Source organism: Pogoniulus pusillus, chromosome 24 (assembly GCF_015220805.1).
Source record: "Pogoniulus pusillus isolate bPogPus1 chromosome 24, bPogPus1.pri, whole genome shotgun sequence".
Classification (NCBI taxonomy): Eukaryota; Metazoa; Chordata; class Aves; order Piciformes; family Lybiidae; genus Pogoniulus; species Pogoniulus pusillus.
Genome location: NC_087287.1, coordinates 3,236,183 through 3,256,812, shown reverse-complemented (window position 1 = coordinate 3,256,812; position 20,630 = coordinate 3,236,183). Strand labels below are relative to the sequence as shown.

The window sequence follows — 20,630 nt, the reverse complement described above, 5'->3', positions numbered from 1 at the left end:
AATCATTACAAGAGCTGTGGCAACAGGATCAAGATCTCATCACTTGAACTTGACAACCAAATTCACACACAGTATCACCAAGGTTGGAAGAGACCTCACAGATCATCAAGTCCAACCCTTTACCACAGTGCCCAAGGCTAGACCATGGCACCAAGTGCCACATCCAACCTTGCCTTGAACTGCCCCAGGGACGACGACTTCACCACCTCCCCAGGCAGCCCATTCCAGTGCCCAATGACTCTCTCAGTGAAGAACTTTCTCCTCACCTCGAGCCGAAATTTCCCCTGGCGCAGCCTGAGGCTGTGTCCCCTTGTTCTGGAGCTGGCCACCTGAGAGAAGAGAGCAACCTCCTCCTGGCCACAACCACCCCTCAGGTAGTTGTAGACAGCAATAAGGTCTCCCCTGAGCCTCCTCTTCTCCAGGCTAAACAACCCCAGCTCCCTCAGCCTCTCCTCGTAGGGCTTGTGCTCGAGGTCTCTCACCAGCCTCGTCGCCCTTCTCTGGACACGCTCAAGCATTTCGATGTCCCTCCTAAACTGGGGGGCCCAGAACTGAACGCAGTACTCGAGGTGTGGTCTGACCAGTGCAGAGTACAGAGGCAGAATAACCTCCCTGCTCCTGCTGACCACACCATTCCTGATGCAGGCCAGGATGCCACTGGCCCTCTTGGCCACCTGGGCACACTGCTGGCTCATGTTCAGGCGGGTATCAATCAGTACCCCCAGATCCCTCTCTGTCTGGCTGCTCTCCAGCCACTCCGACCCCAGCCTGTATCTCTGCATGGGGTTGTTGTGGCCAAAGTGCAGCACCCTGCACTTTGAGCTATTGAACCCCATCCCATTGGCCTCTGCCCATCTGTGCAGGCGGTCAAGGTCCCGCTGCAGAGCCCTTCTGCCCTCCAGCTCAGTCACTTCTGCCCCCAGCTTAGTGTCATCTGCAAACTTGCTGATGACTGACTCGATGCCCTCATCCAGATCATCTATGAAGATGTTAAAGAGGATGGGGCCCAGCACTGATCCCTGAGGGACACCACTAGTGACAGCTGCCAGCTGGATGTGGCACCATTCACCACCACTCTCTGGGTCCGGCCCTCCAGCCAGTTCCTAACCCAGCACAGAGTGTTGCCATCCAAGCCGCGGGCTGACAGCTTAGCCAGCAGTTTGCTGTGGGGGACAGTGTCAAAGGCCTTGCTGAAGTCCAGATAGACTACATCCACAGGCCTCCCCACATCCACCAAGCGGGTCACCTGATCATAGAAGGAGATCAGGTTAGAAAGGCAGGATCTGCCCTTCCTAAACCCATGCTGGCTGGACCTGAGATCTTTGCCATCCCTCAGGTGCGCAGTTATTGGCCCCAAGAGAACCTGCTCCATCAGTTTCCCTGGCACTGAGGTCAGGCTGACGGGTCTGTAGTTCCCAGGTTCCTCCATCCGACCCTTCTTGTGGATGGGGACCACGTTGGCCATTTTCCAGTCTCCTGGGACCTCTCCGGTGAGCCAGGACTGCTGGAAAATGATGGAGAGTGGTTTGGCCAGCTCAGCTGCCAGCTCTCTCAGCACCCTGGGATGGATCCCATCTGGTCCCATGGACTTGTGGGTGTCCAGATGGCTCAGCAGGTCCTGAACTAATTCCTCATGAATTTCCAGGGGAACACACCGCTCCCCGACCCCATCCCCCAGTTTAAGAGGCCATTTGCCTCCTCCTCCTCTCTCCTTACTGTTGAAAACTGAGGCGAAGAAGGCATTCAGGACCTCTGCCTTTGCTTCATCATCAGTTATAGTGTTCCCCTCCTGGTCCAGTAAGGAGTGGAGGCTCTTCTTGCCCTTCCTTTTAGCATTGATCATGGGGTGTTTTTGCTGAACTGCATCCTGCAACACTGCAAGCAATGACAAAGCTTCAAAGGTTGGTTTACCCAACAATGTTTTCCCAACTCATCATGCTTTTTCACATAGCAACAAGGCTGGTGAAGGGCCTGGAACACAAACCCTATGAGGAGAGGTTGAGGGAGCTGGGGGTGTGCAGCCTGCAGCAGAGGAGGCTCAGGGCAGAGCTCATTGCTGCCTGCAGCTCCCTGAAGGGAGGCTGTAGCCAGGTGGGGTTGGGCTCTCTCTCAGACAACCAGCAACAGAACAAGAGGACACAGCCTCAAGCTGTGCTGGGGGAAGTATAGGCTGGATGTTAGGAGGAAGTTGTTGTCAGAGAGAGTGATTGGCATTGGAATGGGCTGCCCAGGGAGGTGGTGGAGTCACCGTCCCTGCAGGAGAAAATACTGGATGGGGCACTTAGTGCCATGGTCTAAGCTGACTGGACAGGGCTGGGTGCTAGGATGTGTTCCAGTGTGATCTGCTCTAGGGGACCCTGCTCTGGCAGGGGAGCTGGACCAGATGATCCAGGCGAGGGACTTTTTAGGCTGTCAGGTAATGATAGGACTGGGTGGAATGGAGCAAAGCTAGAAATAGGCAGATTCAGACTGGATGTTAGGAAGAAGTTCTTCACCATGAGGGTGGTGAGACCCTGGAATGAGTTGCCTAGGGAGATGCTTGAGGCCCCACCCCTGGAGGTGTTTAAAGCCAGGCTGGATGGGGCTCTGGCCAGCCTGATCTAAGGTAGGGTGTCCCTGCCCATGGCAGGGAGGTTGGAACTAGATGATCCTTGTGCTCCCTTCCAACCCTGACTGATTCTAGGATTTTATGATCTTTTGCAGTCCCTTCCATCCCCTGACATTCTGTGATTCTATGATTCTAATTGCAAGGAAATTTTCCATGCCCTGTTTTGAGAGGGTCCTGCAGTAACCCCAGCTGTGAAGTGCAAATGCCTACCACCTTTACAGGACACACACTGCATGAGATGGTTGGCATGACGTCCATATTTTGTGCCAAAGTAACCTGGCAAAAGCCCATAGTTAGAAGAGTTTGTTCGAAACCAAAACTCAATGAAAATGTTTTAAGTTAGGAGACAGACTCCATTGTGGAGATTTAATGAGGTTTTAGAGGCTTTAGCCTTGTCTATTAGCAACACAAAACCCCAGGGTTAGCAGAATGCAGGCAAAACAGTCGTGATTTAATCCAGACTTAATAACACCTTCGGAAATGAGAGGAAGCATTAAAGGTTACAATTATCAAGGGCATAGTAAGCAGAAGCTTGGCAAAGGTAGGTGACAACTTCTTCCTCACAATCTGAGTGATTTTATACTGCTCTGCAAATCATATGTCACTGTCAAAAGGAGCTTTGCATCCTGATCAGCAGTGATTATTTTCTACAGCAGAATGTGAAGCACAGCAGCAGCAGCGTGTGGAGTCAGTTCTTACTGCCCTGCTAGCTAGGCTCAAGAATAGTAGCACATGTGAGTATAGAGTCTATTCTGTGTCCTCCAGAAAAGTGAGAGCTGCCAAAGACAGCTTGGCAGGTTTGTTAACATCATCTGCACAGAGCTTCCATACTGGCAAAAAAATACCCCAAAGCTTTCTGCCTCATCCCCAAATGAATTTGTCAGTCAGCTCCTGGACGTTTCTTTTCCCCCTCTCCTTTTACACTGACATAACTTTCCACAGACTTTGTTTGAGTTCTGATCTGATTTGCAGCATGTGAGAGCAGGCTTAACAGAAGCTGAATGCATTATATGAACACTGACAGCCACGCCACATTTCAGTTACCTAAAGACCTCCCACCAACATGAAAGCTGTAGTGCCATAGCTGCTTTGCTATGGAACCTGCAAGAGAAATAGCCCCCTCCCCCTTCCTTGCTGGCTAGAGGAGTATAGATTCCTTTATATTCCTACCTTAGGAAAATATTTCCTTCATTTATGACATTTATTCTCCTGAATTCAAGACCAGTTGCCAGCCAAATCATCCACACAGTACCTGAAGAGATGTCCCCATGTCAACAGGACAGCAGCAAGCCCTGCCAAGATCAGCGAGCGCTTCACCTCTCCAGAGAAGAGGGAGAGAGGGGAGACAAACCCAGACAGGTAGGACTACCTTAGCAGTCTTCAAAACCTATCAATATGATGCCAGTGATCTCTTCACACTGCTCAATAATTTCATGAACTTTTAGCTCAATAAAATGCAAGTCTCCTTCCCTCTTCCCCCATACAGTATCGATGCGTAATGGCTGAAGGACACGACAGGGGCTTTCAGTAATCACTTTCTGGGTTTAATTCCCATGTACCCTCTTAGAAACCTCAGACAAAGGCTTAAAACCAAACCTACAAACAATGCATTTGAAAGCTCAGTGCAAGAACTTTGACAGTTGCAGTTTTAACTCCTTTTCTGCAAGCTCATTTGATTAAAATCATTCATTATGTAACTGCATACTGCATTTGTCAAACTATTCCCTCCTCATTTAGCAGACACAATAAACACCTCAGGAGGCAAGAGTCAGGGTTTATAGGCATTGTTAAATGTGACAAACTACCCCTGGGCCCCGTTTAAATGAGTTTATTGTCCTTGTAGTTCTGAAGATACAGGGATTGAAATTTATCTGATGTATCATATCCACTACTATCAGAAAGGTAGAATCATAGAATCAACCAGGTTGGAAGAGATCTCCAAGATCATCCAGGCCAATCTAGCACCCAGCCCTAGCCAGTCAACCAGACCATGGCACTAAGTGCCCCAGCCAGGCTTTGCCTCAACACCTCCAGGCACAGCAACTCCACCACCTCCCTGGGCAGCCCACTCCAATGCCAATCACTCTCTCTGACAACAACTTCCTCCTAACATCCAGCCTAGACCTGCCCTGGCACAACTTGAGACTGTGTCCCCTTGTTCTGTGCTGGTTGTCTGGGAGAAGAGCCCAACCCCACCTGGCTACAACCTCCCTTCTTGTAGTTGTAGACAGCAATGAGGTCCCTCTTGAGCCTCCTCTTCTCTACGCTGCAAGCTGCACCCCCAGCTCCCTCAGCTTCTCCTCACAGGGTTTGTGTTCCAGGCCCCTCACCAACTTTGTTGCCCTTCTCTGGACACCTTCCAGCACCTCAACATCTCTATAGAATTGAGGGGCCCAGAAATGGACACAGCACTCAAGGTGTGGCCTGACCAATAACATACTGAACAGGACTGTGCCCAGCACTGGTCCCCAGGGCACACCACTAGTGCCAGCTGCCAGCCGTCCCTGGGGCAGTTCAAGGCAAGGTTGGACGTGGCACTTGGTGCCATGGTCTAGCCTTGAGCTCTGTGGTAAAGGGTTGGACTTGCTGATCTGTGAGGTCTCTTCCAACCCTGATGATACTGTGATACTACCACTCTCTGGGCCCAGCCTTCCAGCCAGTTCTTGACCCATATCAGAGTGAATCTGCCCAAGCCAGGAGCTGCAGCTGTGCCAGGAGCCTGTTGTGGCAGATAGAGTCAAAGGCTTTGCTAAAGCCCAGGTAGACTACATCCACAGCCTGCCCCACACTCACCAGGCAGTGATCATAACAGGAGATGAGGTTGGTGAGACAGGACCTGCCCCTTCCTAAACCCTTCCTTTCTGCCACCAATGCCAGAGGCACAAATGCTCAAACGTTATCTGCTGAAGTCAGGCTCTCTCAACCTCTAGGCACACCAATGAGTGCTTTGAAGCCCTTGTGCTTGTTTCATGATTTCAAACATGGGTATTACCTCTTTGAAACAGCATCAGCCTGAACCCAGGATGAACAAGCTACACAATGTAGACATCATCAGCACAAACCAATTTGGTTTGCCTGCTAGCCTTTGAAAAGCAGGAGGGCACAAAGTATGTTCAAGGAAAGAAAATCACTTTCTCTCTCAGAAAATTATTCCCAGCAATCAACTTCAATTCAGACATTTTATCTGAGGGCTGACAGCAGTTATTTGTTGTGTACAAGATAAACTTGGCTCTCCTTTCCCCTGATGAATAGAGCAAATCAAACCACGCTGAGCCCCTGCTCGGCAGCGGAACATTTCTCTCTTATGGGCATCCTAGCTAAGAAAAAAAACCCAAAGCAAATCCAAAACCAACAGAAACCCCTGGGCTCAGCTCAGCAGGAGTGTCAGGGCCAGGTGCCAAGAGGAATTGCTTTCCATCTCCTGTTTAAAGTGAAGCGTTTGGCTGCCCCCTTAGGAGGGAGATCAGATGAAAGACAGCAGCACAGCAGAACCAAATATCTGGCCCTAGCACCACCTATTGATACCCATTTTGCTTTGGAGAGTAGCTTTGCATTTCATGATAATGGAAAATGTGTTCTAGACCATGCAACAGTGCAACTGTTTTAATTTCAGCAGCTTAGCCCTGCATCTCTCTGAGACAGATAACAAAATGAGTTTGCTGCCTTCTGTGTTAAGTTTTTCAGGTAAGAACTGCAGTTCCACCTTGCCTTTATGGTCACTGAAGACACTGTGGCTTCTTGTAAGAGGAGCTTGCCTGAGCAGCAGGACCAGGGAAGTCATTCTGCCCCTGTACTCAGCGCTGGGTAGGACACACCTTGAGTGCTGTGTCCAGTTCTGGGACTGAAAGAAGTTGAGGTGCTGGAAGGTGCCCAGAGAAGGGCAGCAAGGCTGGTGAGGGGCCTGGAGCACAGCCCTATGAGGAGAGGCTGAGGGAGCTGGGGGTGTTTAGCCTGGAGAAGAAGAGGCTCAGGGCAGAGCTCATTGCTGTCTGCAGCTACCTGAAGAGAGGCTGTAGCCAGGTGGGGTTGGGCTCTGCTGCCAGGCAAGCAGCAACAGAACAAGGGGACACAGCCTCAAGGTGTGCCAGGAGAGGTCTTGACTGAATGTCAGGAAGAAGTTCTTCACAGAGAGAGTGATTGGCATTGGAATGGGCTGCCCAGGGAGGAGGTGGAGTCTCTGTGCCTGGAGGTGTTCAAGCAAAGCCTGGATGAGGCACTTAGTGCCATGGTCTGGTTGACTGGCTAGGGCTGGGTGCTAGGTTGGGCTGGATGATCTTGGAGCTCTCTTCCAACCTGGTTGATTCTGTGATTCCATGAAAACAAACTGGTGCAGCTGCAAGCTCTGGGTTAGGCTCAAACAGAGAAAGCAAACTGGTGCTGCTGCAAGCTCTGGGTTAAGCTCCAAAAGAGAAAGCAAACTGGTGCAGCTGCAAGCTCTGGGTTAGGCTTAGAGAAAGTGAACTCTCTCTTGGTGATAGCTCTGTTCAAGCAAGGTGAGAGAAATGGAAGGAGGACGCTGAATGGGTCCAAACATGCAAAGAAAACCAATTTAAGCTCAAACCATACTTCTGACATTGAAAAAACCAAACTGCCACTAGAAGAGTAAAGGGTCAGAGTGGTTACAGCCTGTTTCCTAATTTCACTTTTTCTGCTGTACCAGCTGCAGGGTATGAAATGCTGCACTAAGCTTATTTTAGACCCAGAATTGTCACAACATCTGTCTTAAGACATAAATGACAGAGTTATGAAAGGAGAAGGGCAGGAAATGGCTATGGAATACATATGCACTGCTCTCTGTGGAGTCGTATCACTCAGGTTGTCTTTAATATTAATAGGCTCTGCCTTCTGAATTCTCCCAGTAGCAGTGCTCTGAGGATTTGTTGTTACAGAACTTTTTGGCCAATATATTTAATTTTGAAAAGAAGTTTTGCCAAGTGTCATCTATAAACACCCAATAATATATATCAGCTGTCTTGAAGATGTTGCTGCAATATTTTTCAGTCCAGAAATAGATGTCCCTGAGACAGCTTTACTGGATTGATTCACGTGCTAAGCATCTTTCCACCAGGCTGTGCTCATGCAGAGGCTCAGCCAGCCTATCCTTTGAGAACTACATCAGCATATGCAATGTCAGTCATGAGCTGACCACATGCCCTGCCCTTAGATGTCAGTTCAGTGCTGGCTAACCGCATCAAGTGCACCCTGATATGATAGGTGATGTCAAGGCTAAGTAAATGACCTAAACAAAACTGTAAGACCCAAAAAAGGAGAAGAGAAGTAATTCATTTGTCTGCCTGGTGGCTGAAGGAGACTATGCACCAGGTCCATTGCTCCTGTGTAAGGCCTGGAATTAACAACCACTGCAATTTGAATGCAGCTGCATGAAATTTCCACCTGAGATTTCAACTCTGGGACCTGTCAAAGGCAGCCACAACCATGGAGAATGTTGCTGTAGCATTCCCTCAGCATCAGGCTTCGTAGTTTAGGAGGAAGTTGTTGGCAGAGAGAGTGATTTGCCATTGGAATGGGCTGCCCAAGGAGGTGGTGGAGTCACCATCCCTGGAGGTGTGCAAGCAAAGCCTGGATGAGGCACTTAGTGCCATGGTCTGGTTGACTGGATAGGGCTGGGTGCAAGGTTGGGCTGGATGATCTTGGAGGTCTCTTCCAACCTGCTTGACTCTATTCTATTCTATTGTATTCTAAAGGGATCTGCCATCTGAATAAAGCACCAGCAGCTAAGCAAAGTAAATGACAAACACACCACCTTTAACCCACCAATACCTTAAGAAAACACAAGTGCACACACAGAAGCAAAAGATATGAACAACACCTCCTCTACAAAGGCAGGGTGACACAGCAGCCCATAAGAGGAAAAGGTTTGCAGGGAAAGCAAAGGCCAAGCCTGACAACTGTGTGCTCATGAGGTGCAGATTCTGGAGGCACACAAAAACACCAAAAAAAGCTATTAGGGGTCAAGAAAAAGCAACAAGCACAAAACCAGTGCAACAGATGCATTATTTTCTTTGTGTGACTTAGCTGCATTACACTGATTTAAAGAAATGGTCATCACAGAATGGCTTGAGTTGGAAGAGACCTTCAAGATCATCTCAGTGCAACACCCCTGCTGTGGACAGAGGACACCTCCCACTAGAGCAGGCTGCTCAAAACCTCATCCAACCTGGTCTTAAATCACTTCCAGAGAGTAATGCTAGATGAATCAAGAGTCAGATAACAGGTCTTACTGGGGTTTGTGTTTTCCATCATTGTATAAAAGCCAAGTTGCTTTAGTCTTACACTAAAAGCTGGAACCACACAGCTAAATGTTTTAAATAGATGTTTGTTCATCTTCTCTGTCTCACCTCTATAGGCCTTCAATGCACAGTGTTAAAAAGTCACACAACCAGCAGTGCCTCTGGGCAAGTCTCAGTCTCATCAGCACTCAGCAGTTTGGTAGCTCACCCTCACCTCACAAACCAAGAGCTGTTGTGTTTGACTGAGATCACAGAAAATTTAAGCTGGAATTCTTTCCTGCATGCCAGATACAATTGCCACACAGACACAGAATCATAGAATCACCCAGGTTGGAAGAGAACTCCAAGATCATCCAGTCCAACCTAGCACCCAGCCCTGGCCAACCAACCAGACCATGGCACTAAGTGCCCCAGCCAGGCTTGGCTTCAACACCTCCAGGGATGGTGACTCCACCACCTCCCTGGGCAGCCCATTCCAATGCCAATCACTCTCTCTGCCAACAACTTCCTCCTAACATCCAGCCCAGACCTCCCCTGGTACAGCTTGAGGCTGTGTCCCCTTGTTCTGTTGCTGGGTGCCTGGGAGAAGAGACCAACCCCACCTGGCTACAACCTCCCTTCAGGGAGCTGCAGGCAGCAATGAGCTCTGCCCTGAGCCTCCTCTTCTGCAGGCTGCACACCCCCAGCTCCCTCAGCCTCTCCTCATAGGGTTTGTGCTCCAGGCCCCTCCCCAGCTTTGCTGCCCTTCTCTGGACATGTTCCAGCACCTCAACATCTCCCTTGAGCTGAGGAGCCCAGAACTGGACACAGTACTCAAGGGGTGGCCTGAGCAGTGCTGAGCACAGGGCACACCTTTCCAAAAGGGAGCTCTGAACCCACCATTCTTGGTATTTTAGGACCATAGATGGAAAAATCATAGAATCAAACAGATTGGAAGAGACCTCCAAGATCATCCATTCCAACCTAGCACCCAGCCCCAACCAGTCAACAAAAGACTCAACGTGTCCCTGGGCAGCCTAGTTGGAGGTGCCCCTGTTCACTGCAAGAGACTTGAACAAGATGACCTTTGCTGGTGTCTCCCAACCCAATTCACTCAGTATGCAAACTTTAATCCTTGTTTTGCTGCTTCCACAAAACACATAAAGATTCAGGATGTTTATTCCTGAGAGAAGACCTACAATAAAAAGCTGTGCAGAATTGATCCATTTATGTTTCAACTCCCATTAGATCTCTTCCTTCTTATTTTAGTCGAAACAGAGTGTTAATGGGTTGGGATGAGAAGGCAAATGTGACAGTCAGCAGAATTCATATTAATACTTGTCTTGGCAAAGAAAGGATGTGAAAATGTAATGTACTCAATCCAGTGATATCAAGTAGAATATTGGTCTGTCAGTCACAGGCAAGCAATCTAAGTAATGCATCAGCCCAGCACATTCAATAACTTTTATGCTCATAGAGTTTTCAGAACTCTCTTGGAGATCTGGCTCTAGGTCACAGAAGATGTGCTTCTCATCAGTGCTTCTTAAAGCTACAGCTGACTACACATGCTACTCAAAAGCAAGATGCTTTAATCTGCAAGGTACAGTTCAGTAGCTCTGAGTGCAGCTGGATTTTCAGGGGAGCAATCTTCTAATCAACTTATTGCTCAACAGCTGCATGTTTTGGCAGCTATAATTATTGCTCAAAATCCAAACCCCATCTCACTGATAGAATCAGAGAATCAACCAGGTTGGAAGAGACTTCCAAGCTCATCCAGTCCAACCTAGCACCCAGCCCTGGCCAATCAACCAGACCATGGCACTAAGTGCCTCATCCAGGCTTTGCTTGAACACCTCCAGGGCTGGTGACTCCACCACCTCCCTGGGCAGCCCATACTCTTGCAGATAGCAGCTATCCATTGCCCAAGTTAAGGATGAACAGGCTGATGTGTTCTTAAGGAAGATGAAATGACTACATTTCCAGAAATGACTACTTGAGACAATAGCTGAGTCTAATTTACAAAGTGTGGATTTTTCCAGCTCAGTGCTCCTGAAATACTTCACATTTAAGATCACATTTTCTTCTTCAGGAAATGAGCAAAACTCCACTGAAATCAACCAGACATGAGGACCCAAAAACCAGCCACAAACAGACATATAGGAGAGTGGCACAAGAAGGGCTGATGTTTTGAGACAAGAAATAAGGTCAGCAAGTCAACAGCAGAAAGGGACAATGTTTCCTGGGCACATCCAGAGAAACTGAGTCATTACTACAGATTACAGTGAACTACCTGCTGGCATTTCTCAGGTTGTGCCAGGGTAGGTCTAGGCTGGATGTTAGGAGGAAGTTCTTCACACAGAGAGTGATTGGCATTGGAATGGGCTGCCCAGGGAGGTGGTGGAGGCACCATCCCTGGAGGTCTTCAAGAAAAGACTGGATGAGGCACTTAGTGCCATGGTCTAGTTGACTGGATAGGTCTGGGTGCTAGGTTGGACTGGATGATCTTGGAGGTCTCTTCCAACCTGGTTGATTCTATGATTTTGATACTTTAAAGCTCTTTTTAAGCTTCACATTAGCTTCTCCCACACAGAAAAAGATGTCTCTGAATGTCTATGTCAAGCATGGGGTCTATTTAAATATATGCACAAAGAAATACCCAAATACATGCACAAACACACAAAACAAAACCCCAAAGGCCCAAAAACACAACTAGAAAGTGGATACCTGACACATAGAGGATGAAATTTACAGTCTGAAATACAATACCTAGCTCACACTCCAAAGAAAACAAGCCCAATCCACCCAAAAGACAGCCTAGCTTGTTGCTGAGCCCCATGAAGCTGACATTTTGACTGTTTGGGGTTTTTAATCCATGCAGACCTTTCCTGAGTTCATGTAGTTATTTGGTAAAATATTGCTCAGATCCCCATGCACAAAAGTAAATTGACACAAGAAAACCTCTTCTGGAACACCTTAGGGAGCATCTGCTTGATTGAATCCTTGTAATTTCACTTATCTACCAAGTTCTGCATGTTTGAAATGGTTTGTGAGAGATGCTCATTATGGGAAAATAGAAGAAAAACAATGGGAAAAGAGGGAGGAAAAAAGAGAGAAGAGGGGAAAAAAGAGAGGAGAGGGAAGGAGGGAGGAAAAAAACATGGGAGGGAGGGAGGGAGGAAAAAAGAGAGGGGAGGGAGGAAAAAAGAGAGGGGAGGGAGGAAAAAAGAGAGGGGACAGAGGGAGGGAGGGAGGGAGGGAGGAAAAAAGAGAGGAGAGGGAGGGGGAAAAAAGAGAGGAGAGGGAGGGGGAAAAAAAGAGAGGAGAGGGAGGGGGAAAAAAAGAGAGGGGGGGGAAAAAGAGAGGGGAGGGAAAAAAGAGGGGGGGAAAGGGGGGGAAACAGAGAGGGGAGGGAGGGAGGGAGGGAGGGAGGGAGGGAGGGAGGGAGGGAGGGAGGGAGGGAGGGAGGGAGGGAGGGAGGGAGGAAGAAAGAGAGGGAGGGAGGGAGGAAGAAAGAGAGGGAGGGAGGGAGGAAGAAAGAGAGGGAGGGAGGGAGGAAGAAAGAGAGGGAGGGAGGGAGGAAGAAAGAGAGGGAGGGAGGGAGGAAGAAAGAGAGGGAGGGAGGGAGGAAGAAAGAGAGGGAGGGAGGGAGGGAGGAAGAAAGAGAGGGAGGGAGGGAGGGAGGGAGAAAGAGAGGGAGGGAGGGAGGGAGGAAGAAAGAGAGGGAGGGAGGGAGGGAGGGAGGGAGAAAGAGAGGGAGGGAGGGAGGGAGGAAGAAAGAGAGGGAGGAAGAAAGAGAGGGAGGAAGAAAGAGAGGGAGGGAGAAATGAAGAAAGAAAAAGGAAAAAAAGAAGGAAAAAAAAAAGCAATGAAACCTTATTGTGGTGATTGTTTGACATATTTTCAGTTTCAAACCAGTGAAATCAGATTCTGAAGAAGATTCATTTCACGAAAAGCTTTTGATAGGCAAACTTGACAAACGAGCAAAATTAGTTGGGCAGATATGGCAAAGCTGCCTGGAGCCAGTCTAATGAAAACTGCATTTTCAAATTAGAGCAGAGCCATAAAAACAGCTTTCTGGAGATCAATACAGTGCTTAACAACTAAACAGAATCAATGCAACTCTCACCAGCTATAATGCCTAAAATTAGAGACAAGTCGATTGATCTCTTTAATATTTCCTTCTCCAATAATACTTGGAGCCCCAAATATGGTTTAACACTGTTCAGAAGGGAATGTGGGAGAGAAGATCCAGAAAACAGGCTTTGAAAAAGTTTCTGGATTAAAGAAAATTGGCCAGTGGGGGCCAGAATAGAACAGATTCTATATTTAAGACTCAGTGGGAGGTTAACTGGAGACTGAATGTGAACTTCAGTGTCAGTGAAGTAAGAGTGACACTGCTGCATTTCCAAGCATCCCACATTCAGGATGAAATAGATGCAAAGTCTATCAGAACCCATTCCTTTTGCTGCTGTATTTCCAAGCATCCCAGGTTCAGGATGAAGTAGATGCAAAGTCTATCAGAACTCATTCTTTTTGCTGCTGCATTTCCAAGCATTCCAGGTTCAGGATGAAATAGAAGCAAAGTATGTCAGAACCCATTATTTTTGCAGCTGCATTTCCAAGCATTCCAGGTTCAGGATGAAATAGAAGCAAAGTACATCAGAACTCATTCAGGATGAAATAGATGTGAAGTATATCAGAACCCATTCTTTTTGCTGCTGCATTTCCAAGCATTCCAGGTTCAGGATGAAATAGAAGCAAAGTACATCAGAACTCATTCAGGATGAAATAGATGTGAAGTACATCAGAACTCATTCTTTTAGCTGCTGCATTTCCAAGCATCCCAGGTTCAGGATGAAGTAGATGCAAAGCATATCAAAGCTCTGCTTTTTGCTGCTGCATTTCCAAGCATTCCAGGTTCAGGATGAAATAGATGCAAAGTATATCAGAACTCATTCTTTTTGCTGCTGCATTTCCAAGCATTGCAGGTTCAGGATGAAGTAGATGCAAAGTATATCAGAACTCATTCTTTTTGCTGTCAGGAAAAAAACTTTTTCATGTACTGAACAGCTTGAACAGACACCTTAGCTCAGGTAGTGACACAGAATCACAGAAACAGGCAGGTTGGCAAAGCTCCTCAGGATGACCAAGTCCAACCTATAACCCTGCTGTGATGAGAGATGGGGAGCAGCTTGATGCAAGCTAAGTTCTGTTTATTGTACTTTCAGCACTTGGTTATATACCTTAACACACAAGCTAAAAGGTCATACCAAATCCTAACTGGTTATTAAGACAGACCTCAACACAGACATCAAGACAGACCTCGTACATTAGCAACTAGATAAGCAAGAATCACCAACACCACAGGTTCATGCTTTAAATAGTTTCATCTGTTGCAACATTCTCTTAGGTCATTTTGACCTTCTATGTTACTTAACTCAGTACTTTTCCACTTACACATTCTGAACCCATGGCTTATGTTCCAGTGTGTCAAGATCAAGCAGTGTTCAGCACTAAAAGTCCTACCATTCCCAACAGAACCCTACTCTACAAGAGTCACCTTAAACCATGGCCCTAAGCAGCACATCCAAACCACCCTTATGTGTTTAGGTGCAGGGTGAATGACCATGCCACCTCCCTGGGCAGCTCATTCCAGTCCCTGACCACTCTCTCCATGAAGAACTTTTTCCTAATGTCCAATCTAAACCTCCCCAGCCTCAGTTTGAGGCCATTCCCTCTTGTTCAGTCTCCATTTACCTTTGAGCAGAGCCCAGCAGCAGCCTCTCCACAATGTTCCTTCAGGTAGTTGTAGACAGCACTGAAGTCTCCCCTAAGCCTCCTCTTCCTCCAACTAACCATCCCCAGCTCCCTCAGTCACTCCTCATCAGATTTATTCCCCAGGCCCTTCCCCACCTTCATTGCCCTCCTGTGGACATGAACAGCAGCTCAGAACTATTAGGTGCAGCTTTTTTCTAAGCCAATTCCAAGCTGTTTCAGTGAAGTGTTTTTGTTATTGTTTCCCTTTTCTTCCTCTTTGAACACCCATCCATAATTGGAATTATCATTCCAAATACTTTATTCAGTTTGATCAAACCACAGCTGAAACATTTAGTTTGACCAAATTACAAGCAGAGGCTAATGAGGCTCAGGAGGGGGCTGTAAACCTTACAGACTCAAACACTATCAACCTTTAGCTGAAAAATACCTCACTGTGTGAATCTGACATTTTCCTGCTCACCTCTTCTTAATTGAAATCAAGAAGTGTGAAACAAGAGCACATTAAAATAAGATAAAATGGATCATCAGAAAACTCTAGCACTTCCCTTAATCCAAAGACCTGCAATATCTGATTTTCAACATAGTTATTATACACACCACCAGAGTCTGTAGCATCAGAATCCAGGAGCAGCAACTACCAGAGCCATTTGCTGTGCAAGGAAATGAAGGCACAGATTGGAAATTACTCTCTTTCCCCCCCTCCTCTACACATTACAATTAAAAAAAGCCTACTGCTCAGATTTGAGACTGGCTGAGTAAGAAAAATAAAGATTTCAGACCTATGTTGCAATTTTGGACCTAATAAAGTTGTGCCAGGGGAGGCATAGGCTGGATGTTAGGAGGAAATTGCTGGCAGAGTGATTGGCATTAGAATGGCGCTGCCCAGAGAGGTGGTGGAGTCTCCATCCCTGGAGATGTTGAAGCAAAGCCTGGATGGGGCACTTAGTGCCATGGTCTAGTTGATTGGACAGGGCTGGGTGATTAAGTTGGACTGGATGAGCTTGGAGGTCTCTTCCAACCTGGCTGATAGGGGATGTGAGAAATAAAAAATTCATATGGTATCCTAGGAAAGCTGAATAAAGACATCAGGGTGACTTCAGCAAGATGACAAAAGGACACTGCTATTACTTTTCATGTCTGCAGTTAATTGAAAAGAAAGATAAAGAATATTGGGCAAAACCCAAGACAAAGTCTTCTAAGCATGTGGCTAAGTACAGAATGAAAAGAGAGCCCTAATAAGTATAAATGTAATTTTTAACCTTCTCATTACCTAAGGATGCTTTTCCCCTACACAGCTTCACTTTCTAGTAGTTCATAGCTGTGAATCTTTAAAGCCTGCATCATAGAATCAACCAGGTTGGAAGAGACCTCCAAGATCATCCAGTCCAACCTAGCACCCAGCCCTAGCCAGTCAACCAGACCATGGCACCAAGTGCCCCAGACAGGCTTTTCTTCAACACCTCCAGGCACGGCCACTCCACCACCTCCCTGGGCAGCCCATTCCAATGCCAATCACTCTCTCTGAAGAACTTCCTCCTAACATCCAAATGTGAAGAACAAATGAAGAATGCAAAACCATGGCAGCCTCTGGGAGAGAGAGGTCCAGACACAGCAGCTCCATTGTATTCCCTCACCTGATGCTCCAATTCTGATTAACATTCACAACACCAACTGGAAGAAAAAGTGTCCTACATACCTGGGTCTGCAAGGACAGGGGGAAAAAAACCAAACCAACAGCTTTTAAAAGCCAAAGCTTTTTTATTCTAACATTCACTGCAGTTACCACTGCATCACAGCCAATATATCTCACTGACAATCTTGATGCTGTGTTGGTTTCTGTATGATCACCTGTACTGTCCCCTAAGAGCTATTTCCAACTGATTAAACTGCATTTCCACTTTTTTCCTTATACTCAGTTGGAAGCCCCAAGAAACTATTGTAAGTGAATAATTTTTTTTTTAATAGGAGCTTCTCTTCCTTCTAAAGATGGACTCAATCACAACAGTGGATTCAGCAGAACATGATACCTGAAGCTGCTCTTCTACTTTTGCTGCTCATCCCGCCCTTACAACTTGCCCCTAGTGGTGCTTTCTGAGGTGGTTGTCTGAAGTGTATGAATTCCCAAAGAGGGAGCAGGACTTTATCCAGTTTTCCCCTGAGGAATACAGGCTTTTATACTTGAAAAAACTCACTCACTCCAAGCAAGCAAGAAAGCAGACTCACTCCAAGCAAGCAAGCAGACTCACTCCAAGCAAGCAAGTAAACAGGCTTACTCCAAGCAAGCAAGCAAGCAGACTCACTCCAAGCAGGCAAACAGACTCATTCCAAGCAAGCAAACAGACTCACTCCAAGCAGGCAAACAGACTCACTCCAAGCAGGCAAACAGACTCACTCCAAGCAGGCAAACAGACTCACTCCAAGCAGGCAAACAGACTCATTCCAAGCAGGCAAACAGACTCATTCCAAGCAAGCAAGCAAGCAAACAGACTCACTCCAAGCAAGCAAGCAGGCAAACAGACTCACTCCAAGCAAGCAAGCAAGCAAACAGACTCACTCCAAGCAAGCAAGTAAACAGGCTTACTCCAAGCAAGCAAGCAAGCAGAATCACTCCAAGCAAGCAAGCAAGCAGAATCACTCCAAGCAAGCAAGCAGACTCACTCCAAGCAAGCAAGCAAGCAGACAAACAAACTCCAAGCAGACAAGAGAACAACAGAAAAACAAATCAAAAAGGTGTTTTTATCTGCAGCCCATAGAGACTAATGAACTTCAACCATAGCTTGGCAGGTTGGAAGGGACCTCAAGGATCATTTGGCCAAAACTTTCCAGGTAACAGTAGTTTACATGACATGGCCTAACACCCTTCAGCCCTGCCTGAAGCAAGGATGGGAAATGGTGCCCCTGCTAGTACAGAATAGTTCAAGCACGAGAAAAAGCCACTGAGTATTCTGTAGTAATATCTGAATAAGTAGAAAAGCAACTCCCAGCTTCTCACTGATCTAGAACAGCATTAGCATAGAGTCTCAAACCCTTAAAAATCCATTTCTGCTTCACTAGAGGAGGTTTGGGTTCTTTGCATTCCCCCCTCCCCCCCCCCCCCCCCCCCCCCCCCCAGTATAATTCAATGCAATTTGATTGAATTCCCCCTGCAGGGCATGAAATTCTCAATAGATCAGGTGAGACTTTCAACTACTGCAACTTTACCTTTTATTAGTGCAGCTAAGCTCAGAGAGTTGAGAAACAAATCTGCTTTAGGATGATTTACTCAACACTAAAGCTGTAGCCACAATTTAGACGTGAATAGAACAAAAGAACTGTTTACAAGGTAGTTATTTAAAACTGTGCTTCTTAGCACAAAACAAAGAACAGATATTACCAGGAGCTACAGCCAGATGCATTTTCCACTCCTGGTTTACTTTGTAGTGCCCACACAATTTTGTCTAATCCATGTTTTTCACAGCCTGAGCTGCTAAGAAATATATTGCTTGATAGAAGCCAGCTTTATAAATAGATGGGGATGTTGTCAATATATAAAGGTATTAAAATACCTTAATGTAGATACAAACAGAGACACTGGGAAACATTTTAGCCAAAGGTAATATGACAAATCCAAAAATCATTTCTTGTCAAATGCAATTAAATGCTTTAAATAAGAACAGGCCTTTAAATATATCTATATACTTTTAAGTCTAATGAGAGGCAATTATAGCATCCATGTGGCAGAGCTGAATTACCATTCATTACCTTTCAGTAGGGAACATGCAGTATTTATTAACTTGTAGGGAAGAATCCTGAGCCATTTATCTCAGGGAAACCACATACACATCATTCAGATAAAGATGGGCCACGAAGATGCTCAGAGGGCTGGAGCAGCTCTGCTATGACAGGCTACAGGAGTTAGGACTCTGCAGCCTGGAGAAGAGAAGGCTTTGAGGAGACCTTGGAGTGGACTTCCAGGATCTGAAGAGGGCTACAGGAGAGCTGGGGAGGGACTATTGGCAAGGTCTTGTAATGACAGGATGAGGAGCAATGGGTTTAAACTGGCAGAGGGGAGATCGAAACTGGATGCTGGAAAGAAGTTCTCTACAGTGAGGGTGGTGAGACACTGGCACAGGTTGCCCAGAAAGGTTGTGGCCTCTCCCTCCATGGAGGTGTTCAAAGCCAGGTTGGATGAGTCCTTGAGTGACCTGTTCTTGTTGGGAGGTGTCCCTGCCTGTGGTGGGGGGTTGGAACGGGATGAGTTTTGAGGTCCCTTCCAACCTAAACCATTCTATGGTTTCTATAGGTGTACTGATAGGCAAAGGACTTGTACCTGCACAGAAAGATTTGAGGGTCCTGGCAGATGAGAAGCTGGACATGAGCTAACAGCATGAGCTTGCAGCCCAGAGGGCAAATGGCATCATAAGAAGAGTGGCAGGAGATGGAGAGAGGAGATTCTGCCACTACACTCCAGTGAGACCTCGCCTGGGGTACTACACCTAGCTTCGGAGCCCTCAACACTGCAAGGACATGGACCTGATGGAGCAGGTCCAGAGGGCCACAAAGGAAACCAGGAGGCTGGAACACCTCTGCTACCATTTGAGGCTGTGGTTGTTCAGCCTGGAGACAATCCACAGCTGGAAGCCTAACAGATGTTGGGTTTTTTTTTTTTCTGGTTGCGTAGGAAGCACTTAGAGACCTCTTAAAAAGGATTCTTTTGACACAAACTCTCTATGTATTCTATCTGGCACTTTTTCCCTCCACAACAGGAACTATTTTTGTGTTTAATTTATGTTTTTTTCAACCAAAGCCTTGAATAGCCTGAAAATTGCCTTTCTGTACAATGTCATCTTCTCATACGCTGCATCACAGCTGCTGCATTTAGTTGGAAGCCTTTTGTCTATTCCTATCTCCAAATTGCCAAGTTGAATGGCAGCAGGGCACATGCTGAAAGAACAGAACTAAAGAGGGAATTATTTTTACAGACATGGAAGAGGCTGAGATTGCAAAATTCACCATTTGTCAGTGCAGGCTGAGGGCGAACGCAACATGTGAAGGACAAAAGCAGAATGAAAGGGATTCATGTTCATTATCTGTGGCTAGCACTTCTAATAAACACATAGCAAATGTTGTTCCAATACAAAATAGATCTAATCAAAACCTCAGGATTTTTAAAAGCATGCTGCATATGCAGTGACTGAATCAGGAGGTGGTAGGGACCTCAAAATATCATCCAGTCCAAATACCCTGGCCACAGCAGCATCACCTAGAGCAAGTCACACAGGAATCATAGAATGAACCAGGTTTGAAGAGACCTCCAACCTAGCACCCAGCCCTAGCCAGTCAACCAGACCATGGCACTAAGTGCCTCATCCAGGCTTGGCTTCAACACCTCCAGGGATGGTGACTCCACCACCTCCCTGGGCAGCCCATTCCAATGCCCTGAGCTGGGGGTGTTTAGCCTGGAGAAGAGGAGGCTCAGGGCAGAGCTCATTGCTGTCTACAACTACCTGAAGGGAGGCTGTAGCCAGGTGGGGTTGGTCTCTTCTGCCAGGTGACCAGCAACAGAACAAGGGGACACAGTCTCAAGTTGTGCCAGGGGAGGTTCAGGCTGGATGTTGTTAGGAAGTTGTTGTCAGAGAGAGTGATTGGCATTGGAATGGGCTGCCCAGGGAGGTGGTGGAGTCACCATCCCTGGAGGTGTTGAAGCCAAGCCTGGCTGAGGCACTTAGTGCCATGGTCTGGTTGACTGGGTAGGGCTGGGTGCTAGGTTGGCCTGGATGAGCTTGGAGCTCTCTTCCAGCCTGGTTGATTCTATGATTGAAGTAGTAAACATAGAGATGAAGTTTAATAGGAAGCTGTTAGGCAGAGTTTCTGTTTCCTTTTCCACTGATATTAGTGAACTTCCTATTTAAAGAAGTAGTAAACATATAGATGAAGTTTAATGGGAAGCCATTAGGTAGGCACAGCTATTGCTTCCTTTTTCCACTGCTATTAGTGAACCTCCTATTTAAAGAAGTAGTAAAGATAAAGATGAA

At 46.9% G+C, this 20,630-nt stretch overlaps 1 protein-coding gene across 3 annotated transcripts in view; it reads right to left on the bottom strand.

Annotated features, from left to right (window-relative positions):
* The window catches only part of LUZP2 (leucine zipper protein 2), a 137,075-nt gene that overhangs the window by 46,221 nt on the left and 70,224 nt on the right, over positions 1 to 20,630 (bottom strand). The gene's annotated exons all lie outside the window — the stretch shown is intronic.